At 39.4% G+C, this 27,739-nt stretch overlaps 1 pseudogene; it reads left to right on the top strand.

Moving 5' to 3' along the window:
* Window positions 1-611: 611 nt before the first annotated feature.
* LOC116908183 lies at window positions 612-27,739 on the top strand (annotated as a pseudogene).

Below are 27,739 nucleotides of genomic sequence, written 5' to 3'. Positions count from 1 at the left end.
ATTTATTTATTTTTATTTTATGCATATGGGTGTTTTGCCTGCCTGTATGTACCGTGTGCATGTTGGCCAGAAGACATCGGATCCTCTGGGACTGGAGTTACAGACGGCTGTTGATAGCCCTGTGGATGCTGGGAAATGAGCCATCCCTCTATGACACAGGGTTTCTCTGTGTAGCCCTGGCTGTCCTGGAACTTACTCTGTAGACCAGGCTGGCCTCTAACTCAAGAGAGCTACCTGTTTCTGCCTCCTGAGTGCTGGGATTAAAGGCGTGTGCCATCCCTTCTCAGCAAATACCTTTTTTTTTTTTTTTTAAAGAAATTGCCTGTATATAGGAATTCCAAGGAAATGTTTACACAAACTGAACAGCTAACAGTAGGGGTATTAATTCATTCCACTGAAGTAATTGGGGGGTACGGATGACAAAACATTAGACTAAATTATGTGACAACTAATAAAGCAAACCCATGAAAGAGAAATTAAAAATAAGTTTAAATGGAAAGGAACTAATTGAAAATCATGGACTTGGAGTCGTTGTGCCGACCCTGGACGGACACGGAGCCCCTTGAGCTCTGTTTCCTGCTTCCATTTTTTTTCCCTCTGAGCCCGGCAGGATGGCACACAAGCAGATCTACTATTCAGACAAGTACTTCAATGAGCAGTACGAGTACCGGCATGTCATGTTATCCAGAGTATTCTCTAAACAAGTCCCTAAGACTCATCTGATGTCCAAAGAGGAGTGGAGGAGACTCGTGAACAGCGGAGTCTAGGCCAGGTTCATTACATGACTCATGAGCCAGAACCTCATGCTCTTCCTTTTAGATGACCTCTTCCAAAAGAAGAACAAAAGAGAAGTACAGCTGGATCATCTAATCTTTTTCAAATTTAATGTATATGCGTATATAATGTTGTATTCAGTGAAGACTTGAAAAATGTACAAATCTTTCATCCATACATGTGCATGAGCTGTATTCTTCACAGCAACTGAGCTCAGTTAAACGCAACCGCAAGTAGGTTATTTTAAGTTGTTAAAGATAAATTTTCTTGTAGCTTTTTTCTTAATATGAATGCCTGTTTTGCTTTACCTGTTTTGTTATATAAGGTTTGCATATTGCATTTTAAAAAAAATCATGGAATTTTCCAGGCATGGTGATGAACACTTTTAATCCCAGTGCTTGGGAGGCAGAGGTAAATGGATCTCTGTGAGTTCAAGGATAGCCTGGCCTACAGATTGAGTAACAGGACAGCCAAAAGTACACAGAGATATCCTTTCTTGAAAAACCAAGAGAAGAAGAAGAGGAGGAGGAAAAGAAGTCATGGATGTTTAAAAAGTTGGTGCTGGGGGTTGGGGATTTAGCTCAGTGGTAGAGCGCTTGCCTAGCAAGCGCAAGGCCCTGGGTTTGGTCCCCGGCTCCAAAAAAAGAACCAAAAAAAAAAAAAAAAAAAAAAGTTGGTGCTGGAATAAAGATTCAATAGAGTTCTAAGCATCATGGCTCATGTCTGTAATCTCAGCACTCAGCAAGCTAATGCAAGAAGATCAAGAATTTAAGGCTATCCTCTACTACATAGCAAGTTTGAGGATAGCCTAGATTATCTGGAACTATATTTTATATAGGACTCGGCTTAAATTGTCAAGTTAATACAACCTAGAATTACCTGACAAGAGTTTCAAGAAGGAAATTTCTACACTGGGTTGTGATTTATGGGCATGTCTTTAGGAGATTGCCTTAAGTTCATTGATGTGGGAAGATCAAGCCCACTGTTGGTGGCAGCATTCCCTAGGCAATTCTAAGAGTGGAGACTATGAGCTGAGCACAAGGAAGCAAGCTAAAGTAAGCCTTCTTTCCCTTAAGTTGCTTTTTGCTAGCATTTTTTATCATAGCAATAGAAATGACACTAGAACATAGGATATAATCTGGAACACACACTCAATAAAAGAGAAAATAGCAAGACTTAGTAGTAAATACTTTACAATCTCAAGAGACCGAGGCGGGATGAACAAGTTTAGCTATAAAGGAAAACCCCTAGTCAAAGAAAAAGAGAAAGGCAGGACAGAGGGAGAGAGGCAGGGGAGGAAGGCTTTTCTTTTCTTTTTAAAGATTTATTTATTTATTATATATGAGTACACTGTAGCTGTCTTTAGACACACCAGAAGAGGAAATCAGATCTCATTATAGATGACTGTGAATCACCATGTGATTGCTGAGATTTGAACTCAGGACCTCTGGAAGAGCAGTCAGTGCTCTTAACCACGGAGCAATCTCTCCAGTCCAAGACTTTATTTTTTTATTTTTTTTTTTTTGTTCTTTTTTTTCCGGAGCTGGGGATCGAACCCAGGGCCTTGCGCTTCCTAGGCAAGCGCTCTACCACTGAGCTAAATCCCCAACCCCAAGACTTTATTTTTAAATATCTAGAATATTTTTTAAAAACTATGACAGTTTCAAATATGCTAAAAGCTGTCTCTTTATTTCACTTGTTTCTTTATCCTAATCACAATAAAATTAAATTTAATTCAATTAACACAATGAAAAGAAAGGCTTCTCTATTTTAATAACTTGTCAATGTAGATAAAACAGAGTCACAATGGAAGTGACAAGCTATTTGGAACTAATCAAGAATGAGTTTTGAAAATTAAATCCCTAAGGGCTTTAGCTCAGTGGTATCATGCTTTCCTAGCATGTTAGAGGTGTGGGTTGAGGCTCTAGTACTACATAAAACTAAAATGAGATGCTAAAAACATTTACTAGAAACAAAAACTTATTGCTTAAATGAATGAGTGATGTATATAATTTTCTTTTTTTTTTAAAGATTTATTTATTCATTTATTATATATAAGTACACTGTAGCTGTCTTCAGACACACCAGAAGAGGGCATCGGATCTCTTTACAGATGGTTGTGAGCCACCATGTGGTTGCTGGGATTTGAACTCAGGACCTCTGGAAGAGCAGTCGGTGCTCTTAACCACTGAGCCATCTCTCCAGCCCTGTATATAATTTTCAAGCCTGCAAAATAAATTTTCACATTCCAGCTCCAGGGTATGGAATGCCTCTTTCCGACATCCCTGGGCACTTTCTCTCTCTCTCTCTCTCTCTCTCTCTCTCTCTCTCTCTCTCTCTCTCTCTCTCACACACACACACACACACACACACACACACACTCTAAATCTTTTGGGAAGAAAATATAAAAAGTCAGAGAAACATTTCAGATTCTAATTTTATCATCAGTATATTTCAAGCCAGTAGTAAGTTCTTTGGAAACAGAATATCAAATTATCACTACCCCAAATGTCTGTTGGCTCCAAGGGGGAAAATCTACCTTTGCAATGGAAATATTTGGCAAGTGTCACAGTATCAAGATGACACCACACAATGTGCCTCTTGATTTGACGTAGTGGGAGGTATGCACAATCACCACTGCAGTGTTTTGCTTAGCAATATTTGACCTGGTTTCATAAGAGAAAGAGTCACAGAAATCCAGAATGTGGAGTTTTCTAGAGGATAACTGGTCCATCTACAGAAGGACATAATATTGTGAAGAACAGAGTGAGGTAACAGAATATTCAAACTGAAGACTGGAAACAATGTAGGCAGATGAAATGCTTTGATCTTGAACTTCTTAAAAGTGTTTAAACATTCTCTCTTTTGACAACTGGAGAAATTTGAACACAGAATTTATGTTGGTGGTTGTATTAGATTAATGTGATGTTTCCCCTCCAAATTAGTAATATTGTGGGTATGTAAGAGAATATCCTTGTTGCTTAGGAGGTAAACTGAGACATCTGGAGGTGAAATGTTGTGATAGTTTGTATATGCTTGGCCCAAGGAGTGGCACTATTTGGATGTGTGGCCTTCTTGGAGTAGGTGTGTCACTGTGGGCATGGGCTTTGAGACCCTACTCCTAGGTGTCTGGAATTGAGTCTTCCACTAGCAGCCTTCAGATGAAGATGTAGAACTCTCAGCTCTTCCTGCACCATACCTGCCTGGATGTTGCCATGTTCCCGCCTTGATGATAACGGACTGAACCTTTGAACCTGTAAGCCAGCCCCAATAAAATTTTGTCATTATAAGAGTTGCCTTAGTCGGGGCTGGGGATTTAGTTCAGCGGAAGAGTGCTTGCCTAGCGAGTACAAGGCCCTGGGTTCGGTCCCCAGCTCCGAAAAAAAGAAAAAAAAAAAGAGTTGCCTTGGTCATGGTATCTGTTCAATAGAACCCTAACTAAGACACATACCATGCCTGCAGAAGTCAGAAGAAGGAGTCGAAACCCCTGAAACTGGAGTTACAGACAGTTGAAAACCTCTGCAGATGCTGGGAACCAAACTGGGAGCCTTTGCATGACCACAAAGTACTTTTAATGACTGAGTCATCTCGCTAGCTAGCCCCACTCAGTTTAGTTTTGAAGTAAATCTGTCACTGTACTCCAAGTTTTCATATTCCTCTAGACTGGCTACCATTTCTCTCTGCCTTTCCAGCACTGGGGTTACAGTTGAGTCACCACGACTGGCATCTTATGTGGTGCTCTCACTTGCATGGCAATTGCTTTACCAGCTGAGCTGTCTCTCCTCCCCAGTGTCGTCAATTCCTTACTTACTGTTTCTGCCCACACTTTGGAGTTCAGCTGTTTTTGCCCCCGAGTTGCCCTAAGCAAGGCGAATAAGAGTAAGTCCATCTCATCTACTCCCACCCTCTAGATCTTAATTTTTGCTTCAATTAAATCTCTAAGGTCTACAATTCCTCTCTATCCCAAATCTACAGAAATGCTTGTTTAAGGTTTTCCAGAGTCCAGTTTCCTGCTTGCTACTATCTGGTTCTGACTCAACCTTGTCTACCTCATGCCCCTTTCTCTTTTGCCTCAAAACTTCAATTCAGCTTCTTTGACCTCTTGTTTTAGTAACATTTCTGCCCATTATGTTACTATTTCAGTCTGTTTACTCTGAATAATAAGTATACAACGCTTATTAGATGTTTTCTATGTGTGCCAAGTACCGTGTTGAACATTTTATAGATAACATCCCATAGGATCTTTACCCACAACTACAAATAAGGTACTATTAGCTTCTCTACCTTACAAATGAAGCCAAGACAGGGTAACAGAAAGATTACATAGTTACTGGTCTTTCTGAATTTGAAACCAAGCACATAGACTTCAGGGCCTCTACCTTGTTTGCTCCAAGAAAAGCAAGATGAAAGAAGCAAATTCCAGCGTAAGACGAGGGAAGGTGACCTTATGCTAGGAACCTGCCCCTTTGCATGCTGGGTAAGCACACTACAACTGCCTGTGATAGAGTGGATAGTTAAGGATATATATATATCTTAACTTATATATCTTAACTTAGTGTTTTTGTCAGTCTTGGTTGACCGGATCTGGAACTAGCTAAAAGACAAATTGTTGGGCAATCTTGTTAGGGAATTTTTCTGGTCAGACTATTTGAAGTGAAAAGAGCTGCAGTAACTGTATGCAGCACTTCCTGATAATAATCCAGTTAAAGAATCATCATCATAATTACTGTTATTATTTATGACAAAATCACTATGTAGCCCAGGCTTGCCCTCAACTTGTAATTATCCTTCCTCGGCTTCCTGAGTGCTGGATTATAAACATCAGTGACCACCCTCAGCCCAGTCAGTGTATTGTGCCCAGTATAGCAAAGCACTGCTCTTTGTAGATATGTAGTTTCCACAGAAGTAAGTTATTCTGGCAGACTGCAGTATGGGGGCTGGAGAAATGGCTCAGTGTGAAAGTCCTCTGTGAAGCATGAGTTTAGATCCCTATCACCCAAATAAAATCCAGACGTGAGGGTGCATGGCTGTAACCCTATCAGCCCTGGGAAGGGAGTGAAGGGAGGCTTATTTGGGTTGCTGTTCAGGGAGTCTAGTTAAATAATAGAGCTCCAGCCCAGTGAGAGACTCTGTCTCATAAACTAAACTAAATTAAACAAAACTATGGTGGTGAGTGATAAAGAAGTTATTTGAAATTGACCCCTGGCTCCACGCCCTACTCCATTCATACCCACATGCACACGCCCTCTACATACACACCCAAAGAAAAAGGAAAGAAAAGCAGTCTAGGCCCTTAACATTTTCTCTTTTCTGATTGTCTTATTACTTGAACTCATGTGTCTTGGTGTTTATCAAGCCTAGTTCCCTTTTGAAATGAAAGCAGAATTAGGACTTAAACAGCCTCACACCCAAACTCTTATTCCATAAGCTGCAGTCTATTGGGAGAACTAGAAAGGTCTGAGAAAGAATGAGCAGACGGGGTTAACCAATAAAGTCTTCTGGCTTCAGGCACAGCTACAGAAGCCCAAAGCAAGTCCTTTGGTTCCTCTGCAACTGTTTAGGCTCAACAAATTCAACTGCATTTGCTTGCCATCTTTCTGCTCCTTGGGAAACCTTTCAATTGACATTTTGTGTTCTGCATCTTATTTTGCCTAGAAGTAATAAAGTGGGGGAATTTGATAGTTAAAATGAATAGGTGTAAACCGGGCAGCGGTGGCAGATGTTTATAATCCCAGTCTTAGGGAGGCAGAGGCAGGTGGGTCTCTCAGTTTGAGGCCAGTCTGGTTTACAGAATGAGTTCCAGGACAGCTATGGCTATACAGAGATGTCCTGTCTTGAAAAACCAAAACATATACATGGACTGACCCATGGCTCCAACTGCATATGTAGCAGAGGATGGCCTTGTTGTGCACCAATGGAAGGAGAAGCCCTTAGTCCTGCCAAGGTTGGAACCCCAGTGTAGAGGAATGTGGGGGAGGGCAGGAAGGTGGGGTGGATGGGGAGGGATACATCCTTATAGAAGAAGGAGAGGGGGGTGGAATGGGGGCTTATGGGAAACCAGGAAAGGGAATAACATTTGAAATGTAAATAAAAAAAAATCCAATTAAAAAAAGTTGCTTAAGGTCTGGAGAGATGGCTCAGTGGTTAAGAGCACTGACTGCTCTTCCAGAGGTCCTGAGTTCAAATCCCAGCAACCACATGGTGGCTCACAACCATCTGTAATGAGATCTGATTCCCTCTTCTGGTATGCCTGAAGACTGTAACAGTGTACTAATAAATAAGTAAATAAAATTAAAAAAAAAAAAGTTGCTTAAGGGGCTGGGGATTTAGCTCAGTGTTAGAGCGTTTGCCTAGGAAGCGCAAGGCCCTGGGTTCAGTCCCCAGCTCCGAAAAAAAGAAAAAAAAAAGTTGCTTAAATCAGAAAAAAAAAAGAAAGAAAAACCAAAACACACAGAGAGAGCGAGAGCGAGAGCTAGAGCTAGAGCGAGAGCGCAGAGAGCGAGAGAGACAGAGAGACAGAAGGGAAGGGGAAGGGAGGGGGAGGGAGGGGAGGCGAGGGGAAGAGAGAACAGTTATGCATACCTAAGTGTAGAAGCAGCAGGCAGGGAAACTGAATCTCTGCACCAGATGGAGACAGGGAAGAGAGACTCTCTATGCAGCTGCATGTGAGGGATCAGGGTGCTGCTTCAGAGTGAGAAACCTCAACTATTAGAGAAATCAGACTTAGGCTCTGGCCAGCATCTAAAGGACAGAGAGAGAAAAGAAAAGGAGAAATTAGGTTTTCCTGAAAGGTGGGTATTTCTAGCAGTGTCCAATCATGGCTCCTCAGCTGGGGCTCGAAGTACACAAACTTTAGGCCTTGTAAACTAACATGGATAAGTCTTGAATGTTCTCCTAGCTTGCTTACTTTCTGCCTGTGTGAATGAACATATATGCTGTGGGGCGGTCCTCCAGCATGGATTGTGACTGCTTTATTTTCAGTTTAGCTATAGATCATGACTTTTTCCAGATGAATTTACAGATTACAGCACCATTTTTTTTTTTTTTTTTTTGGGGTTGGGGACTGAACCCAGGGCCTTGCGCTCGCTAAACAGCGCTCTACCGCTGAGCTAAATCCCCAACCCCTACAGCACCATTTTTAATGATGACTTTAAATGTTTTTCTTATTTGTTAAAGGCAATTCGATTCATTCCCTGGACTCTTCCGCAGGTGAATTTTAAAGCAAATTTCTTTAGATCAAATTATTGAGGGGTTGGGGATTTAGCTCAGTGGTAGAGCGCTTGCCTAGCAAGCACAAGGCCCTGGGTTCGGTCCTCAGCTCCGGAAAAAAAAAATTATTGAGTTACCTATTTCCAGATGAATAGGCATGCTAACAAAGCTTTTATTTCTTTCTTTTTTTTTTTTTTTTTTTTTTGGTTCTTTTTTTCGGAGCTGGGGACCAACCCAGGGCCTTATGCTTCCCTGGCAGCGCTCTACCACTGAGCTAAATCCCCAACCCCAAAGCTTTTATTTCTCTTTTAGCTTATAACATACTTTCTAGAAAGGCTGCCCCCAAAATTCTTCTCAGCAAGTATATATTCTTTAAGTACCGACCAGGAGACCAGGTGACCCTGCCTAGCTTTTCAGATCGGACAAGGTCAGGTATGTATGGTCATAGACTTGGCAGGTAGTCACCTACCTATCCCTGTTAGTCTGTTTGATTTTCTTTTTTGAATTATAATTCAGCATTAGCACTTTAGAGATATTTTGTTTATATTTTGGAACAGTGTGTCTCTGTGTAGCCCTGGCTGTCCTGGAACCCCCTTGTACACCAGGCTGGCCTCAAACTCAGAGATCCACCTGCCTCTGCCTCCCAAATTCTGGGACTAAAGGTGTGTGCCACCACCACCCAGTGAGAAATGTTTGAATAGCTTAATATAGTAGCTTTTTTTTTTAAAGATTTATTTATTATATATAACTATACTGTCACTGTCTTCAGACACACCAGAAGAAGGCATCGGATCCCATTACAGATGGTTGTGAGCCACCATGTGGTTGCTGGGAATTGAACTCAGAACCTCTGGAAGAGCAGTCAGTGCTCTTAACCGCTGAGCCATCTCTCCAGCCCATATAGTAGCTTTTTTTAAAAAAAAAATTACAGCTATTTGCCAGGTATAGTGGTACGGGCCTATGACCCCAGAAAAGGCAGACGCAGACAGATCTCAATGAATTTGGGGCCAGTCTGGTCTATGTAGTAAGTTCAGGACAGCCAGGACTATATAGAGAGACTCTGCTTCAAAAAACAAAACTAACTAAAAAAAATAACAACAATAAAGTTGACTTGTTTTCTTGTCATTTTCTTGACCATTTGGAGTTCAGTTTATATACAACTTTCAAGCACATAACATGTACAAATGTGTTTCTTTTAAATTCATATGAAGCTTTTACACATCAGAGATAATGAACAGTGTTGTTCCACTGATTTACCTCTACCTTTTATTTGTGGTATTGTTTTTACACATGAAATCTTTCAAGTGTGTAATCATACACATTGATATTCTGCTTATAGACATTATGCTTATTCTTCAAGAGGCTCTGGCTACCTCTAGTTGTTCAGTGTCCATCAAGTTCTAATTCTATATTTTCTTTACATTTACTTTTATCTTCATAGGGCAAGATTCTAAAGATTTATTTATTTTATGTATATGAGTACGCTGTAGCTGTCTTCAGACACACCAGAAGAGAGCATCAGATCCCATTACAGATGATTGTGAGCCACCATGTGGTTGCTGGGAATTGAACTCAGGACCTGTGGAAGAGCAGTCAGTGCTCTTAACCGCTGAGCCATCTCTCCAGCCCAGGACAAGATTTTAAACTGATACAATAAATGGAGAGACCAACCTTCCTGCTAATTATTCTATTTCTTCTAGGTATCAGACCCTGAACTACCTAGTTTGCAGTAGCTGGATCCTCTGTCCTTTTCTATCCCACCAGACTCAGATGATATTCCACAAAGCAAATTTATTGAAAGCTAAGAAGCACTAAGTTCTTATGGCAGTGTATAATCTGCATTATATGTTCTGGTAACTCTTGAGCAACTGGTCATTCACAAGACAAGTTGAAGGTGAATTAAAGTAAATAACAGGGGCTGAGGAGGTAACTTCATCGGTACAGTTCCTGCCTAGCATGGATTTGATCCCTGATTTCGATTCCAGAACTACATGAGTAGTTAAGGTGGCACATGTCTGTAATCTCAGCATCTAGGAGATGCAGGCAAGAAGATTGCAAATGTGAGTTCAAGGTCATCTCTGCCTATACAGAAAGTTTAAGGCTAGCCTTCCTGTTAGTTTGTTTTGTTTTTTTTAAAAGATTTTTATTTTATGTATGAGAGTACACTGTAGAGTGAGTACACTGTAGCTGTCTTCGGACACACCAGAAGAAGGTTTTGGATCCCATTACAGATGGTTGTGAGCCACCATGTGGTTGCTGGGAATTGAACTCAGGACCTCTGGAAGAGCAGTCAGAGCTCTTTTTTTTTTTTTTTTTTTTTTTCTTTTTTTTTTTTTTTTTTTTTGAGCTGGGGACCGAACCCAGGGCCTTGCGCTTCCTAGGCAAGCGCTCTACCACTGGGCTAAATCCCCAACCCACAGTTGGAGCTCTTAACCACTGAGCCATCTCTCCAGCCCCAGAGTTTGTTTCAAAAGTAAACAAAAGTGACAAGTGACTTATCATTTCGGTATCTGTCAAAATCTGATTGTTGCTTAGCTGGGTTGCCTATCTCAGTATTCAGTACAAGAAAATGAAGCAATGGCCCAGGCTAGATCATCCACCTGTATGCCTGGCTACAGAAAGGTCTGATTTCATGTTTGCTCACATAGTTAGTTATTGGCAGGATTTCGTCCATAGGCTGCTGGAGTCTTGAGCTTTTCTGTGCCACTTCAGTTTCTCAGTGTTTATTGGCTAAAAAAACTGCCTTCACATCCTTGGCATGTTGTAAAAGTATCTTTTATTCTCCTGTATTAATTTTCATCTCAGAGGCTTAATACCTCAGTCTGTTAACCTAGGCTTCCTAGCCTGAAAGCTTGTATGTAGCCTTTATACAGTCTTTAACCTAGGCCTGGAATATTTTTAGCCTCTGGGACTTATTGGTGAATAAGCTCACCCTTTCTAGTTCTGAACTCGGGATGCCTGGTTCAACTCAGCTATTCTGGCTCAAACTCTTCTCCAAGCTGACTGATTCAGTCTGGGTTCTCTTGGCTTCTCCTGAATTGCTGTGCAATTCTTGAATTACACCATACTAACTTTAATAATCTAATCTTCTGGCTCCTTCTCATTCTTTGGCTTGTTCTGTCTTCACCTTTGTCTAGCTTCTCTCTCTTCAACCTGTTAAAACTGCTTCTCACCCCTCTCTCTCTCCCTCTTTTTTCCCCCTCCCCTCCCCTCCTCTTCACATCTCTCCCCCCATCTCATCTGTCTCTTCTGTATCTCTTCCTCTTCTCTTCTCCTCTCTCCTCTATGCCCTTAAGAGGCCTCTCTTCTTTCTCTTCTCCTGAGAATTGGGCATATCCTATTCTGTCAAATCTTTCTTTGCCACTCAATTAGACATCATTTGAATTCAATTTTGTTTTGGGGCAAGTTTTGGTAAACTGTTTATACAGACCATCTTTGTGAAGTAAACAATTAGCACTAGTATCCATATTCTTAATTCTATATTCAAGAGTAAAATGAATGTGTTCACACTGAAAACCCTAATTTGAATTCATTTCTGGCCTGTATAAAACTAATATATTGGTGAATTAAGCATTCAAAAAGCATTTCACATTTGGTAGAACAAGCATGTTTTTTTATGGAACAGAGACAAAGAATAGTTTAAGATGAAGCCATGCACAGTGGCATATATAACCCTATATAATCCTAGCACTCAGGAAAACAAAGTAGGCAGATCTTGAATTCAAGGCTAGCCTCAGATACATACAAAGATATGCTTCAAAAACTTAACAAGAAAGCTTTAGATAGAATGAGCTGAAGTTGAAATATATAAACTTTAACAGGTGGATGGTGCTGCACACTTTTAGTCTTTGCACTCAGGAGGCAAAGACAGGTGGATCTCTGAGTTCAAGGCCAGTCTGGTCTACAGAATGAGTTCCAGGATGAGAAGCCCTGTCTCACAAAGAAAGAGAAAGAAAAGAAAAGAAAAGAAGAGGAAAGAGGAAGAAGTAAGAGAAATGATATCGTTTCTCTCTCAACCATGTCATGAGTAGAGCTTCATATTAATGTTGTTCTATCCTTTCCTTCCCATTATGTAAACTCTATTATGAATGTACTCCCCTGGACTTGCACAATTTAGTATTCTTGAACTCAGCCATGCAAGTATGTGCTTATACATTTATCTGATTATTTAAATCTGATGCTGTCAGCATTATAGATTTTACTTGAGTTCAGGAAATTTAATTTCCAAATTATGTCTAGTATTTGGTTAGATATTTAGTAAAACACAGAAGTAGGATTGAACTGCTAATATTACACTATAAGAGATCACGTACTATGAAAGTCACAATCTCTTGCTCCGTGCATCCATTTTTTTTTTTTCCTTTTTCTTTTTTTCGGAGCTGGGGACCGAACCCAGGGCCTCACGCTTCCTAGGCAAGCGCTCTACCACTGAGCTAAATCCCCAACCCTCCGTGCATCCATTTCAACACAGAAACTGTTGTCTCTCTCCACAGGGACAAGTGTTAGTCCATGAAGTAGGGCATGAACAACATTACACTTCTTACACATAAAGCATATATGATATACCAATGTGACAGAAATTGTACAACATTTATTTCACCAGATATGGTCACACAGGTAGCCCTGGTTAGTGTGTCATAAAACTAACTGAATAGACATGAATGTAAAAGAGATATTCAGGGGTAGACAATTCTAAGAAGGTAGGTGGTGCATGGTGTACATGTGTGAAATGTCTAAGAATAAATTTAATTAATAATAAAAATTACCAGAAGGAAGATGGATAGAAAATTCTAAAATATGGGACTGTAGTTCAGCTGCATAGAATGTGTGAGGCTCTGTAAGTTTTGGATGTTCAATCAAAACAGTAAAGCAAGCAACCTGTCACAGTCTCCTTTGCAAAATATTACACCAAGTGAATAAACATTGTCAAAGTAACAAGTAGGCTGGAGACAGGAATTGGGCTTTGAATTTTCAGGTCTAGGAGCAAACTTTGACAAAGTTACACAAAGAAGGGAATAAAACAGAAGAAAAAGGTAGATGGGATGGTAAAGAGTAGGGCTAAGGGCATTTTTGGTAGTTTATTTATTTGGGTTTCTTTGAGACAGGGTCTCACTATGTAGCTCTGGCTGTCCTGGGAACCACTGTGTAGACCAGACCTAAACTAAGCTTTGTGCTTCTATGTTCCATATGATGTGAGTCCTTTACATGAACTTAGTCTTTTGCTACAACCCAGTGGAGGAAATAGTTACTATTTTATATTCAGATGAGATATCAAGTTCATAAAATACATTGCTTAAGGTCATATAATTTGTGGGTTTCCTGTTCTGAAGCCTATGGTGCTAACTGCTATATGATGGTCCCTTTAAAAGTTAGCTGAACTGAGTCAGGCATAGTGATGTCCAGCACACTGAAGACTAATACAGGAAGGCCTCAAATTCTGTCCAGCATGGGCTACACAGGGAGACCCTGTCTGAAAAAAAAGCAAACAAAACTAGAAAAAATTTTCCCCTAAAGCAGGGTATTGTGGTGTATGCCTTTAATTTCAGTACTGGGAGGCAGAGGCAGGTGGATCTCTGCGGGTTCAAAGTCAGTGTAGTGTACATATACAGTTCCAGGACAACCAAGGCTACAATGAAGAGAGAGAGAGAGAGAGAGAGAGAGAGAGAGAGAGAGAGAGAGAGAGAGAGACTTGTCTCAAAAAATAAAACATATTAACCAAAACCCCAAAATAAAAAGAACAGAATAAAGGGAACGGGCTTATTTTAGTCACAAAGTCCTGGCCAAATTCATTTCCCAGTACCTCAAAGAAAACCTCTCAGAGTTAGAATGTGGCTACTTTTCTACAACATCCCTTTGAATCTGATCGTCTCCACTTGCAATCTCCTACTATACTCATATAGAAAGTTAGTCTCACAGATTTCATAAGCCTTGGGAACGTGCCTACGCATACCTTGCCTTTGTTATATAAAGGAATATTCCATTAGATAATATAGCTCTTTGGGACTATTTTGTTTAATAACATTGAGAGACAATGTAATGATTTTAGTATTTTATTTTCCTTTAAAATGTGAACTCTAATAGTGTTTTGGCAGTGAAGTATGTTAATCACACTTCTGAGTATGTTAAATTCCCTACTTTTTTTTACAGCTAGTATGTGTGCATGCATGTGCCCACGTTGCATGGTGCATATGTAAGACAAAGGACAACTTGCAGGAACTGATTCTTCTGCTACCACGTGGGTCCCAGAGATCAAGTTCATGCCATCGAGCTCAGTAAAAAGTGTGTACCCACTGAGCAATCCTGCCAGATCAACATTATCTGTTCATAAGAGCAAAATGGGAATTAATTCATAGAAAATTCTAGACAAGTCATATACCACAGCTTTCCGTTATTACTCTACTCATGTTTACTGAGGGACTACAGAATCCAGATCTCTGCCATCTTCAAACATGACTGGAAGATGTAACGTTTGGTCCATGGATGTCTAAGAGTTGACATTCAGTTCCTGGAGTTGACAGAGATGACTGCTAGTTGTAGTTGTTTGGTACTGTGGAATTCAAGCACAGGTCCTTGTGTCTGCTAGGCAGATGTTGTAGTATGAAGCTATGTCCCCAGCTCAATTATAAGTTTTAAATCATGGTATTGTTTCTAAAAGAAGAAACCAGAAGAACAAAAAAATCAAAATAAAAAAAAGACAGAACAGCTTTTTCATTTCTGAACGCTTTGATGTTTGTGGACACAACCCAATGCTGCTGTTTCTGGGTTGTGGCAGTTAATGTCAATCTGTAGTCCTTCGTTCATTGACGAACCAGCTGCACTATGGTCTTTGCATCCTGTCTACTTCGACTTGCAATGCAGTATTAAAAGCTGGTAATGAGGGCAGTTAGAAGGACATGTGCCTCAGAGAAGTCCTAGATAAGGACTGGGACAGAATAAATGGACATCCAAGCTCCCTCTCCTCTTTCTTCTCTTTCTCACAGCTTTCAAGTTCTCACAAAGACCTAAAAGAATTAGCAGATGACATACCAATGTTTATTTAATTTTGGCTAGATCCAATATACTTTGAAGTAGGACGTCAATAAATGCCTATTGGTTTCCATCTTTATAATTAACCCCACACCAACCAAAACCTATTCTTGTTGCAAATGGAAGATACAAGAATGTTTCACATTCTAGGCTTTAAGTGCTGAGTTTGAAATGATTTGATAAATAGCAGTTTTGAAACACATGGATTAGATAAGTAGAGAGGTTAGGCAGAGTAAATAAGAGATTTAAAAAATTTTGAGGCTAGAGACTTCTTTTAAAATTACATTTATTTTTTTCAGTGTGTGTGTATATGTCTGTGTGCACATATGTGTGAGCATATGCACAGACATGAACATGTGTGCATTTGGATTCATGTGTCACAGCAAATATGCAGAAGTCAGGGGACAATTTCTAGAGTAGGTTTTGTCCTTCCACCATGTGGCCCCTGGGATTGAAGTCAGGTTGTCAGACTTGGCAGCAAGTGTCTGTACTTTCTGAGCTTCTCTCCAGTCTCCATATTGTGATTTCTTAGAATAACTGGGTTAGTGACTCTGCCTCCTCTGATCTCCTTTAGCACCTCCTATGTTTTTTGGCTTGTGACATCTCTTCAACTACATGTTTATAATTAGATTTTTTTTTTTTAAAAGTACGGTCTCTTTCTAAATGAAATCATGATCTCCTGTATGGCAGAATCCTTTTTTTTTTCTTTCTTTCTAGAACACCTGGAAAGATGTTATATGGTAAGATAGAATTAACTATTGATTTGTTGAAAAACAGTAACAATGACATCACCTTACCTTCTCTATTACCAAAAGGATGGCCTATACTAATAATAATCATTTCAAAAAACTGCTATTTTTACTATTCCCTTACAAGAGCCAGAGAGAACAATTAGCTTTTACAGTACCTACTTATAACAATACTCAACCTGTGAGAAGATACCCATGGAAAGTTTATCCTTAAGCAATGTTAAATAGTCCAACTCTAGGTCAATATTTTGTACAACAACAACTTGAAATAATTGTAAACAGGGACTGGAGGGATGGCTCAGTGGTTAAGAGAACTGATTGCTCTTCCAGAGGTCCTGAGTTCAATTCCCAGCAACCATATGGTGGCTCACAACCATTTGTAGTGGAATCTGATGCCCTCTTCTGGTGTGTCTGAAGACAGTGACAGTGTTCTCATACATAAAATAAATAAATCTTTTTTTAAAAATTGCAAACAATTTCCTCAATCCAAAATTTACTATTATATGGTTGTTGGCCGATTGTGATGTAAATACATTAAAGAGAATGTTTAATGAAGCAAAAATGATTTTACTTACTTGGGTTTTATAGATTGTTCCTGAAAAAAATACAGAGAAGAGATTCTACTGATCATCCAGGATTTAAATTAAATCAAAAAAAGGTTCAACCACAAAAGGTCAGATCGGAAGAGAAGACCTTCTGAACCTATTGGGAAATGTTAACTGGTTACGGCCAACTACTAATTACTCAAGAGTTGAGTAATTTGTTTCAAACTTTACAAGGTGATTGAACTTAAACAGTTCTAGTCAATTAACACCTGAAGCAGAAGAGTTGACTGAGGCAGAGCAAAAATTGCAGGACACACATGTAGACTACTTAGATCCCAAACTTGACTTCATTCTAGTTATCTTGCCTTCTACTCATTCCCCTATTGTATACTGTTATACATATTGAAGACAATATTTTAGAATGGATGTTCTTAGTACATAAACAGAGTACAAACTAAAAACTTATGTTAAAATGGTTTCTGATCTAATTGTGTGAGAAAGAATAAGACTTTGTCAATTATTAGGAACAGACCTATCAGAAATCATAGTTCCTTATCCTAATGCTGAAATTACCTAGTTATGAGTAATTAATGGAGATTGGCAAAGAGCTTGTAGAAATTATTTGGGAGAAATTAATGACAAATATCCCAGGCTGGCTTTGAAGTTACAATGTAATTGAGGATGACCTGAATTTTTGATCCTTCTGCCTCTAGCTCCCAAGTGCTAGAATTACAGGCATTACCAAAAAGTTTACTAGACCCAGTCCTGTGGTGCTGGAGTTTGAGTCCTATGGCTTTGTATATCTAGTGAAGCACTCTACCAATTGAGCTGTCCTCACCCTGACCATTTAAATTTTAAAGATGAGGTAAGGGGATCTCTTAAGAGATGACAGTGAGGGGGTTGGGGATTTAGCTCAGTGGTAGAGCGCTTGCCTAGCAAGCACAAGGCCCTGGGTTCGGTCCTCAGCTCCGGGGGGGGGGCGGAGAAGAGATAACAGTGAGAAATCTAGGGTTATATTTTATTTATTATGCTTATACTAGGGTTATATTTTTTTTTTTTTTTGGAGCTGGGGACCCGAACCCAGGGGCCTTGCGCTTCCCTAGGGCAAGCGCTTTACCACTGAGCTAAATCCCCAATCCCTAGGGTTATATTCTTATTATTATGCTATTATCTCTACCATGCTTCCAATGAGTAGATAACCTGTTTCTTTATGTTTTATTATTATTTACCATTAAGAATCAGTGAAATAAAATCTTTTCAACAATTGTGTAACATTTAGTGGATGTTTTATAAAATATGTGACTTAAATAAATGTGCATTTTTAAAAATACAAAAAACAAAAAACAAAATTAGTTTAGCATATTGTTTAGTACTTTCCCTAAAATTTACTTTTAAAGTTAAAATTTAACATTCTTCTAGATTGACAGACCACAGGAATACCTGGACAAATAAAAGTAAACAGTGGGGCCAGAAAGATGGATCAGTGGTTAAGAGTACTTGCTGCTCCTTTGGAGAACCTGGGTCTGATTTCCAGTATCACATGGCACTTAATCATCTGTAATTGCAGTTTCAGGATTCATACCACCCTCTTCTGGCTTCCTCAGGCACCACATACTTTTTCATACATATATATACACACATACATACTCATACACATAAAATAAAATTTAAAATGTAAAAGGAAGAAAAAAAACGAAGTAGAGAAAGAGTTGGTATAGTGGCCCACACATTTAGTCAGAGAACCTGGGAGGGAGAGGCAGATGGATTGCTGAGTTTCAGCAATCTGGTCTACAAAGTGAGTTCTAGGCCATCCTGTGCTACACAGAAAAATCCCATCTTGAAAAACAAAACCCAAAACCACAACAAACAACACACACACACACACACACACACACACACACACACACACACACACACACACACACACACACACACAAGAGGGAGGGGAGGGAGAAGAGGGGGGAGTTATATGCCTTTAATCCTGTTAATCCTGTACTTGGGAGGCAGAGGCAGGCACAGCTCTCTGAGTTCAGGAAAGCCTGGTCTACAGACTGAGTTCCAGGACAGCCAGGGCTACACAGAGAATCACTCTCAAAAAATAAAACAATACAAAACAAAAAACAAATGACTGAACAAATGAAAGGAAAGCTATGCGATGGTTCAATGTACAATTCTGATGTATTCCTGGAACTCACGTAAAGATGGAAGGAAAGAACTGACTACACAAATTTGTCCTCAACCTATTTCTCTCTCCCCCACCCCCCCTCTCTCTCTCTCTCTCTCTCTCTCTCTCTCTCTCTCTCACTCCCTCACACACACACACACACACACAATTTTTTAAAGAAAAAAAGGTGTATTGAAACACATTTGATAAATCGAACAACAAAGCACCTTTTCTCCACCTGTTTTTAGAGCCAATTATATACCAAAATTTTAGTGGTGTGCTCTATAGGGTGACTCAAGCATCCCTCACCACAGGACTTGTTTTAGCATTGCAAATCTCATGTCCCCAATCAGGTACTGAGGTACCGGACTGGTTAGTTATTTTAGTAACCTGTTATCACCTTAGGCTTTGGTATGGGTCATGGCTCTATTATCTGCCCTTAGAAAAATTACAGTGCTATTCCAATTATATTTAAAAAGCATGTTGGTATTTAGTTCATACTTATTTCATAAGTATTGATTTACAGGCTTTGCTCCATGAGTAATAAATATTTAACTATTTTGTGAGTTTGGGGTTTTCTGAGACTGAGTCCCTTTTTATAGAACAGGCTGGCCTTAAATTCATGATCCTTCTGCTTTCACCTCCTAATGGCTAGGATTAGGTGTGTAACTATGCTGAGTGAGGCTTTGCTGTCTAGGCTGGCTTCAAACTTCTGCCACAGCCTTTTGAGTACCTAAGACTACAGATAAGAATCGCTGTGCCTGGCTAGCTAGGGTCGTGTCTTGTCTTGTCATTTCTCTCTCTCTTTCTTTCTTTCTTTCTTTCTTTCTTTCTTTCTTTCTTTCTTTCTTTCTTCCTTCCTTCCTTTCTTCCTCTTCCTTCCTTTATTCCTTTCTATATTATTATTAATATTAATATTATTATTATTATTATTATTATTATTATTATTATTATTATTTGAGATAGGGTATCTCTATGTAGCCTTGGCTATCCTGGAACTTACTCTGTAGACCAGGCTGCCCTTCAACTCACAGAGATCTGCCTGCCTCTGCCTTCCAAGTGCTGGATTAAAGGTATGCATCTCCAATGACTAGTGCTAGTATTTTTTAAACCTCATTCTGATATAGGAATGAGAGTACTGCATTACCAAAAATTATTTTTTCCTGTACTCAGGAAATATTTAACTATTTTCTTTTTCCAGGGCCATGTCCTGTTGTTTACAGAGTACTATACTTCCACCCAGTAATCATCATACTTGAGACAATAATAACACAGGCAATACCTTTAAGAGCAAATCATTAAAAGAAAAAAACAAATCCCTAATAATGTATGTAGGTCATCTCTTGGCCAATCTGGGACTTTAGAGAAGCTGTTCTACTGGTTTTCCTTAAATAGCATCACACACCATAAGCTAACCTCTATCTAAGATAGTTTCCAATTATGAATGGAATGACTATTGCCAAGAACCTGATTATGAAAACTTATCCTGGAGTAGGAGAACTAAAAATTCAGATGCATTCTGATACTTCTTATTACCTTAGTTTTTAAAAAATCCGTGAGATCACAGAAAATTTCTGAGAAAAACAGATGAATTTTCCTTTCTAGAAATTGGGGGTGAGGAACTTAGGAGATGGCTCAGTTGGTAAAGTGCCTGAATTTGCACCTCAATACTCACTCGAAAAGAGAGATAGGCAACTGGCTTCTATAGTTCCAACACTGGAGAAGATAGACAGATCCCTGAAGCTCTCTGGCCAGCCAGCCAAGCCAAATGTGGGAGCTCCAATTTTGGTCAGAAGCCATGTCTCAAAAACTAAGGTAGAAAGCAAGTGAGGAAGACAACTGATGTTGGTTTTTGGTTCACACATCTCCATACATACAAACATGAATATATATCATACATATATGCAAACATACACACACTACATGTGCATAACCCAAAAAGGAGGCTCTAGGATGTATACATATTTGCATAATTAAAATTATATAAAAGTTTAAATCTAATTGGCTACAGTTTTCCCCTTGGGTCCAGGTGATTATGACAGTTTGGGTTTTTTTTGTTTGTTTTCTTTTGGAAACAGCATTTTAAATGTACCCCTAGTTGTCCTGGCACTCTTTCGGTAGACCAGGCTGGCTTTTAACTCAAAGATCTGTCTGCTTCTACGTCCTGATTGCTGGGATTAAAGGCAATTTTTTAAACTTGTAATTTTGTGAGTACCTAGCTAAATGCCAGGTACTGACTCTGACATTTCATCTACTCTGAGACAGGACCTTGCTAGGTAACCTTTGCTATCCTGGCACTCATTGTTTAGCTCAGACTTGTTTCAAAGTCACAGAGATCCAATTGCCTCTGTCTCCTAAATATTGGGATTAAAGGTTTGCACCCGGCTTCAGGTACTTTAGATAGAGTCTTCATTTGACACAAGTAGTGTGTGTGCCTGTGCTTGTGTTGTTGGGAACTGGACCTAGAGCTTCACTCATGCTAGGCAAATGCTCTATTACAGAGTTACACTCCCACTGCTATATGAGTGATCCTATGAGAACAGGAATTATGACCCTTTACAGTAAAGCTCATAAAGCCAATGATTTTAAGATTACAGACAACAACTAGAAGCACAGAGGTACATTCTGATCTTCTTCATGGCTTATAGTACTTCACTTATATCCAATTCTGCTTCTCAATACAGTAAATATTAAGTCTTATGAAAATCCCATCTCCATGTCTAACTCTTTTTGATTTTCTGTTTTGAAGAGTAGTACATGGTATTCTTACTTAATAACTCTACCTTGCTGCCTAATAAGAAAACAATGTGCTGCCTTAGTTGCTCAAGCCCTAAATCTTGTAGGCAGCCTTGATTCATCTATAAATGAACAATCTTAAAGCAAGTTTTCCCTCCCCCCTTGTTGCAGGATATTTGATCATACTGTGAACCCCAAGATTGTGTTACTTATTGAAAATAATCCGTTTCTGGTTGTAGTGTGGCTCAGCCTTGGCGCACATCTTTAATTCCTCTGGCTGGAATTCAGACTTGCCCTTGAAATGCACCTTTAATTCCAAGCAATGAAGGCAGGGCTAGTTTGTAGAAGGAAGAATGCATGTTTGAAAGTGGTAGATAAATGAGTGGCAGAAGATGTGACAGAATAGGATATGCCCAATTCTCATGAGAAGAGAGGGGGAAAAGAGGCTATTTAAGAGAAAAAAGGGTGAAAAGAGGCAGTTTTACTGGAACAGTTGTACAGAGACAGGTTGCAGAAAGAGAACAACCCAGACACCGGTGAAGACAGAATGAATTATAGATCCTGAGTGCCAGGATAGCAAAGGTTACCTGGTGAGATCCTGTCTCAGAGAACAAATGAAAAGAAGAATTGGAGTCAGCACTCGGCAGAATGAAAAGCTAGGAAATCAGAACAGATTGCTAGAGTTAGTTTGAAGCCAAGCACAGCAGTTGAGAAGCTGAGGGAAGGCAGATTGAATCAGTCAGTTTGGAGATGAGTTTGACTCAGAACAACTGAGTTAAACCAGCCAACAGAGTTCAGAAAGAACTAGAAAGGGTGAGCATATTCAGCAGTAAGTTCCAAAGGCTGAAAACATTCTAGGCCTAGATGAAATTGTATGGAGGCTATAAGCTTCCAGAACTAGGGCTAGGTTAGCAGACTGAGGCAGTAGCCTCTGAGATGACAATTACACCAGGCAAATAGAAGCTTCTATTCCAATCCCTTGAAATGATTTATTTTGGCTCATTGTGTGAGGGGATGAAGTACACAATGAGAAAGAGGGCATGACAGTAGGAAGAGCATGAGTGACTGGTCATAGTGCTTCTGTAGTTAGGAAGTAGATAATAATGAGTGTTGGCATTCAGTTGGATTCTTTCTTCCCTTATTTTTCAGTCTGGGAATCTAGTCCATGGGACAGTGTCACCCATATTTAGGTTGGTTTTTCCTGTCCAGTTAAGCCTCTCTTGAAGACATTTCAAAGTTTAACCAAATGTAGCCAGACTAATGTCCAAGATGATCATCACAAGTGTACCACTTGTCAAATCTACACCAAAACACATTACTTTAACCCTAACTTTCCATTCCTAGTCATCAAAGGCTCATTCTAAATGGGACAGCTACAGCATTCCTTCTAAAGCTCAAGGACCACTGCAGAAGGTGAGGAATATATGTAAGCTAGAGAATGGGGAGATGTGTAACAAAAAGTCATCTTTTGGGCATGACATAGTCATTGCACTTATGAACTGCAGTTGTCATTATCCACAAAGACCTGCATCTGGTTGGATCTTTAATCATTTTCATCATGGATTGGGGAGGCCATGAGGCCCATACCCTTTTTCAAGTAGTAGTCAACCATTGTTGAGATGTCATTTTCTTCAATATTGTAGCTACTGATAAGGTGTTTTTTTGCTCCAGTAAACAACCTCTCACTACTGTAACACACACACACACACACACACAAAAGTAGGAAGGGAAACTGTTATGAAGGTTTTTGGTTGTAGGAGGAGGAAGATGAAAAATGGGAATGTAAAAATAAAATTAGTTATATAAATGTATGATACTATCAACTAAAATTTTAGAAAAATTTTAAGGTTCAAAGTCTCTTTTGAGACTCAAAGCAATTGTGAGCTGATTACCTATAAATAAATAAGTTGTACAGAATAAGCACTCACAATCTAAAAGAATGTGGTGATGGTGAGGAAAGAGTAGCCAAAATAACACCAAAACCCAGCAGGAAAACACCACATCCACACTAAGCACAGGGATTTGTGTTGGCATGTCCCTAAGATCTCTATTGTAATTTTTCTTTGTCTCATTCTTTTCTTTTCTTTTTTTTTCCTTTTTTTTTTTTTTTTGTTTTTAAACATGGTCTCTCTACATAGCTTTGGCTGGTCTCTAACTTACTGAGGTTTACACATTCTGCCTTTCAAACACTGGGACTAAATATGTGTAACATTATGTCAGGCTCCATTGTAACTTAGTCGTCACTGAAAGTTTCATGTAATGATCTCCTTATAGGTAATTTGACCTTGCTTCATGTTGCCTGACCTTTTGGAAAAAGTCCCCATGACTCTTTTAACTCTTGCATTTTGTATGTCTACAAAACTAGCTCCATGAATGATGCTTCCAAAGTCTGCTGGAGCTTTCAATGTAGCTTTTTTTTTTTTTTAAACCACCATACTTTAGTTGCTGCTGTGTAACTTGGTTGCTCAACCATGGGGACGAAGCTTCCCTAGGCAGGGAAGAAACCCATCCACAGAATTTTCAACTCAGGCTCATCTTTTGAAGTGAATTTGCACTTTTACAAGTTGGACTCATCAATGATGGAGTCTTGTCCTCAGGACATGATTCCTATTTTCCAGTGCACAGTGAAAGGTTTCTTTTTACCAGTATTCATGTATTTGATAATCACAGTTGATCCATGTCTACTTTTAAAAATTCACACTCTTGGAGGGAGAGATGGCCCAGAGGTTAAGAGCCATCTTTCAGAGATCCTAAGTTCAATTCCCAGCAACCACATTGTGGCTCACAACCATCTATAATGAGTTCTGATGCCGCCTTCTGGCATGCAGGTACACCTGCAGACAGAGCACTCTAAAATAAATAAATAAAATCTTTAAAAAATAAAAGTCACATTCCTTTCTTAGTTGGACTGCAAAGTTGGACTCACATCTTTCTGCTGTCATTGTAGCACTTAGAACAGTGAGCAGTAACTGTGCTATAGCTTAAAGGTTATACTGTCTTGAAATTTCTAATACCAAACAAGTTAGTCTATTACCTTATAATTCAGCCTCACTCAGAATTTTCAGAACGTGGACAGAATGTTTTGAAGTTCTTTCCTAGAGTGGAACATAAGTGGCCTCTAACACATTAAGAGTCTCAATCTTCTCCAAAACCTCATGAACCCAGCCGGCCTCTATTGAATGCATTTCTCTTGACTTCCTTTTTTTCCAAACTCTCACCAGAATGGCCCTTTAGGCTCTTGTTTACAACAATCTAGGGTATCTTTAGTCTGCAGTGCCAAAAATCTTTCAAATTCCTCCTGAAGCCAATTTAGAAAGTTCAAGAACCACATGGTCAGGCTTATCACAGTATCTTGGTACCAATTTTCTACAGCACTTTTCTTGTTGCTGTGACAAATAATAGCTGACAAGATCAGCTTCATGGAAAAATGTTTTTTTTTTTTTTTTTTTTTTTTTTTTTTTAGAGTTTGAACAGATACAATGTTAGCACAGCAGGGAGTGCCATGATTGTAAGGGGCTTGGCACTGTGTCTGTAGTCAGAAATGGAGTATGCTGGTGCTCCCATCACTCAACATGTGGGGACTACTTTCAAATCACACCCAGATTTAATCACTCATATCTCTAGTGCTTTAAGCAAATTCAAGCTGTTATTCTTCTTCCCCTGGATTTCTGAGGTGGTTTCATAGTTAGCAGTTGTCACTGGAGCCCATGCTATCTTTTTTTTTTTTTTTTTCTTTTTTCTTTTTTTTCGGAGCTGGGGACCGAACCCAGTGCCTTTCGCTTTCTAGGCAAGCGCTCTACCACTGAGCTAAATCCCCAACCCCCTATCTATTATTTTTTAAAGATTTATTTATTTATTACATGTTACTTTGTCTTCAGACACACTTGAAGAGGGCATCAGATCCCTTTACAGATGGTTGTGAGCCACCATGTGGTTGCTGGGATTTTAACTCAGGACCTCTGGAAGAGCTGTCTGTGCTCTTAATCACTGAGCCATCTCTCCAGCCCCCAGCTATCTTTTTGAGAACAAGGATCATATTGTTTTGGGTTGGGGATATAGCTCAGTGGTAGAGCACTTGCCTAGCAAGCGCAAGCCCTGGGTTCGGTCCCCAGCTCCGAAAAAAAAAAAAAAAAAAGGATCATATTGTTTTATTCTTCTGCTTGAAACCCTTTCAAACTTCCCACTGCCCTAATATAAACTTCTTAGGATAGCTCATGATTCCCCTCTGACCCCTGCCTCATCTGCCTTCTCAGGTTTTATCCTTTAATAGTATCTAGCTGCTCAGCAAATTTCAGTAATGATATTTTCAAATACCAAAATTTTAAACATGGTTCAGATGTTTTCAAATTTTACTATAACTTAAAATTCATGCACTTGAGAAGACTAGAAAAGGCAAATTTGGAGTGAATTTTGTTGCTGGTAGTTTGTTTGAAACATGGTCTCCTCATGGAGCCTAACTTGGGTGGCTTCAAACCTGAATCTTCAGTCTTCAGAGTTTTTAATATTATAGGTATGAACTACCACCCAAATATTGGGTTGGAGGAAACTAGTTAAGGTATGAAAGAAGTCATATTATGAGAACAAAATTTAAAACTTAATAGTACTATTCAGTAGTAGTATTTAGGGTTCAGCTGCCTTTGTGATTGAAACTTAGTAATAGAATGCACATTGCTATGCATTAGCCTAAAGGAAGAACCTAAAGGAAGATGATGCAAAGGGTTTTTAGAGCCTTGAAATTGTTATGGTTAATATCAACCTGATGATCCCAGAATTACTCAAGAGATAAATCTCTGGGCAGTTTTATTACTTTGTAGATCCAATAACTGAGGTGGGAGATCCATTCTATATGTGGACTCCTAGGCTTAATGATAATAAGAAAGTGATCTAAAAATCATTGTTCACCTCTCTCTCTGCTTCCTGACTGCTAATACAATGTGACAACTGCCTCATACTTTTGTCATCATGCTTCCTTGCCAGGATAGATCTTGTCCTCAAAATGTGATCATTAATCCCCTCCTCCCTTAACCTGCTTTGTCTGTTATTTTGTCACATCAATAAGAGAAATAGTGAATTAACGAATACACAGATATTCTTGAATTACTTCCACAGGTATAACCCTACAGGGATGGAGAAGAACAAAGGGTGTTTGTGTCTACGGCTTGTCTCAGTTGTGGCAATAACTTATAATTGCTAAATAGAAACACAATGACTCAAAGGACAAAGAGAACCTAGAGCTGATGTTAAGTGCTTTGATTTGAGCTGGGCATGGTGGTGCATGTCTCAAATTTTAGCATTTGGGAGACAAAGGCAGGAGGGTCAGGAGGGTCAGGAGTTAAGGGTCATCCTTGAGTACATGAGACCCTATCTCAAAAACAAAACAAAACGAAACAAAACAAAACAACAGAAAAGGCTCAGCAGGTACAGAAAAGCACTTTCCATGTAGCCTGATAACTTTACCCCAACTCCTAGAGTCCACACAGTGAAAAGAATGGGTTGTCTTCTGATCTACACTTGCCATGCCCTCAACTCAGTAATTATATATAGAAAATAAATTGATCATTTGAGAACAAAATAGACAAACCAATATGTATCTTTATATTTTCCACTTTTCAAAGTTTTTTTTAACAGAATATATATCTTAAGCACTGTATCTATTAAGGATTCAGCTTTTAAAAGATTTTCAGACTGGCCAGTCTTTCAAGTTACTGGAAGAGGGAGGTTCTTATGCCTCTCTTCCTTCAAAACACTTTCTTGGCTCTCCTGTCCTATTTTCAAGGTATTAAGTCCAAAGCAAATAAAAGAAGATAAACCCAGCCTTGGAAAGGCATAAAGTGCTTTGTCATGACCTCTAATTTGCCCAATATTTCATTTACTGATTTAAGTTTTAAGCTTCAGTTTTGTAACTACCGTGAACTTTGTGTTGAGACAAGGCCATCTTCCTTTCCTCCTTTGTTGAAGTAGCCATCCATCAACACTGCTTACTTCTGCACTACTTCCAGATAAGCAGTACTGCTATATTTGGTCTTTGTCGATGTGGTTTGCCTATATTGTTTCCTAGAATTATTACTGTAATTTTCATGCAATGTAAGACATATTATGTATCAGAAAGCCTCTTTGCTCCACTGCTGGGGACTGAAACTGGGGTCTTTATGCATGCTGGACAAGTGTATGCCACCACAAGGTATACACTTCGATTTTTAGAGCCTCAAGTGCCTCAGCTATAACCTGGGTACTAGGACTCAGTGAAAAGGAGCGCTAAACTATGGAAGGCCCTTAGTGATCCATTGAGAAATTGATGGCCTTTAGTAATCAATTGAGGAACATGACTGTTGACATGTTTTGGACCCTCAAGAAGCACTAGTCAAGATGAGTTCAGGAACCGTCTCTTTACGATGACGTCACCTCACGGGGACCCGAGAACCTCTATAGATCCACACGAGTGGACAGCAACACTCTGACTACCTGTCACACGATTTGGAGGTTCCGCGTATTACCACCTTCCAGGCAGTTACTCGGGCAACCGGAATTTTAGCTGA

The sequence above is a fragment of the Rattus rattus genome, chromosome 8 (genome assembly GCF_011064425.1).
Source record: "Rattus rattus isolate New Zealand chromosome 8, Rrattus_CSIRO_v1, whole genome shotgun sequence".
NCBI classification, from domain to species: domain Eukaryota; kingdom Metazoa; phylum Chordata; class Mammalia; order Rodentia; family Muridae; genus Rattus; species Rattus rattus.
The sequence above is the reverse complement of the archived record's forward strand: the minus strand, read 5'-3'. Positions and strand labels throughout refer to the sequence as shown.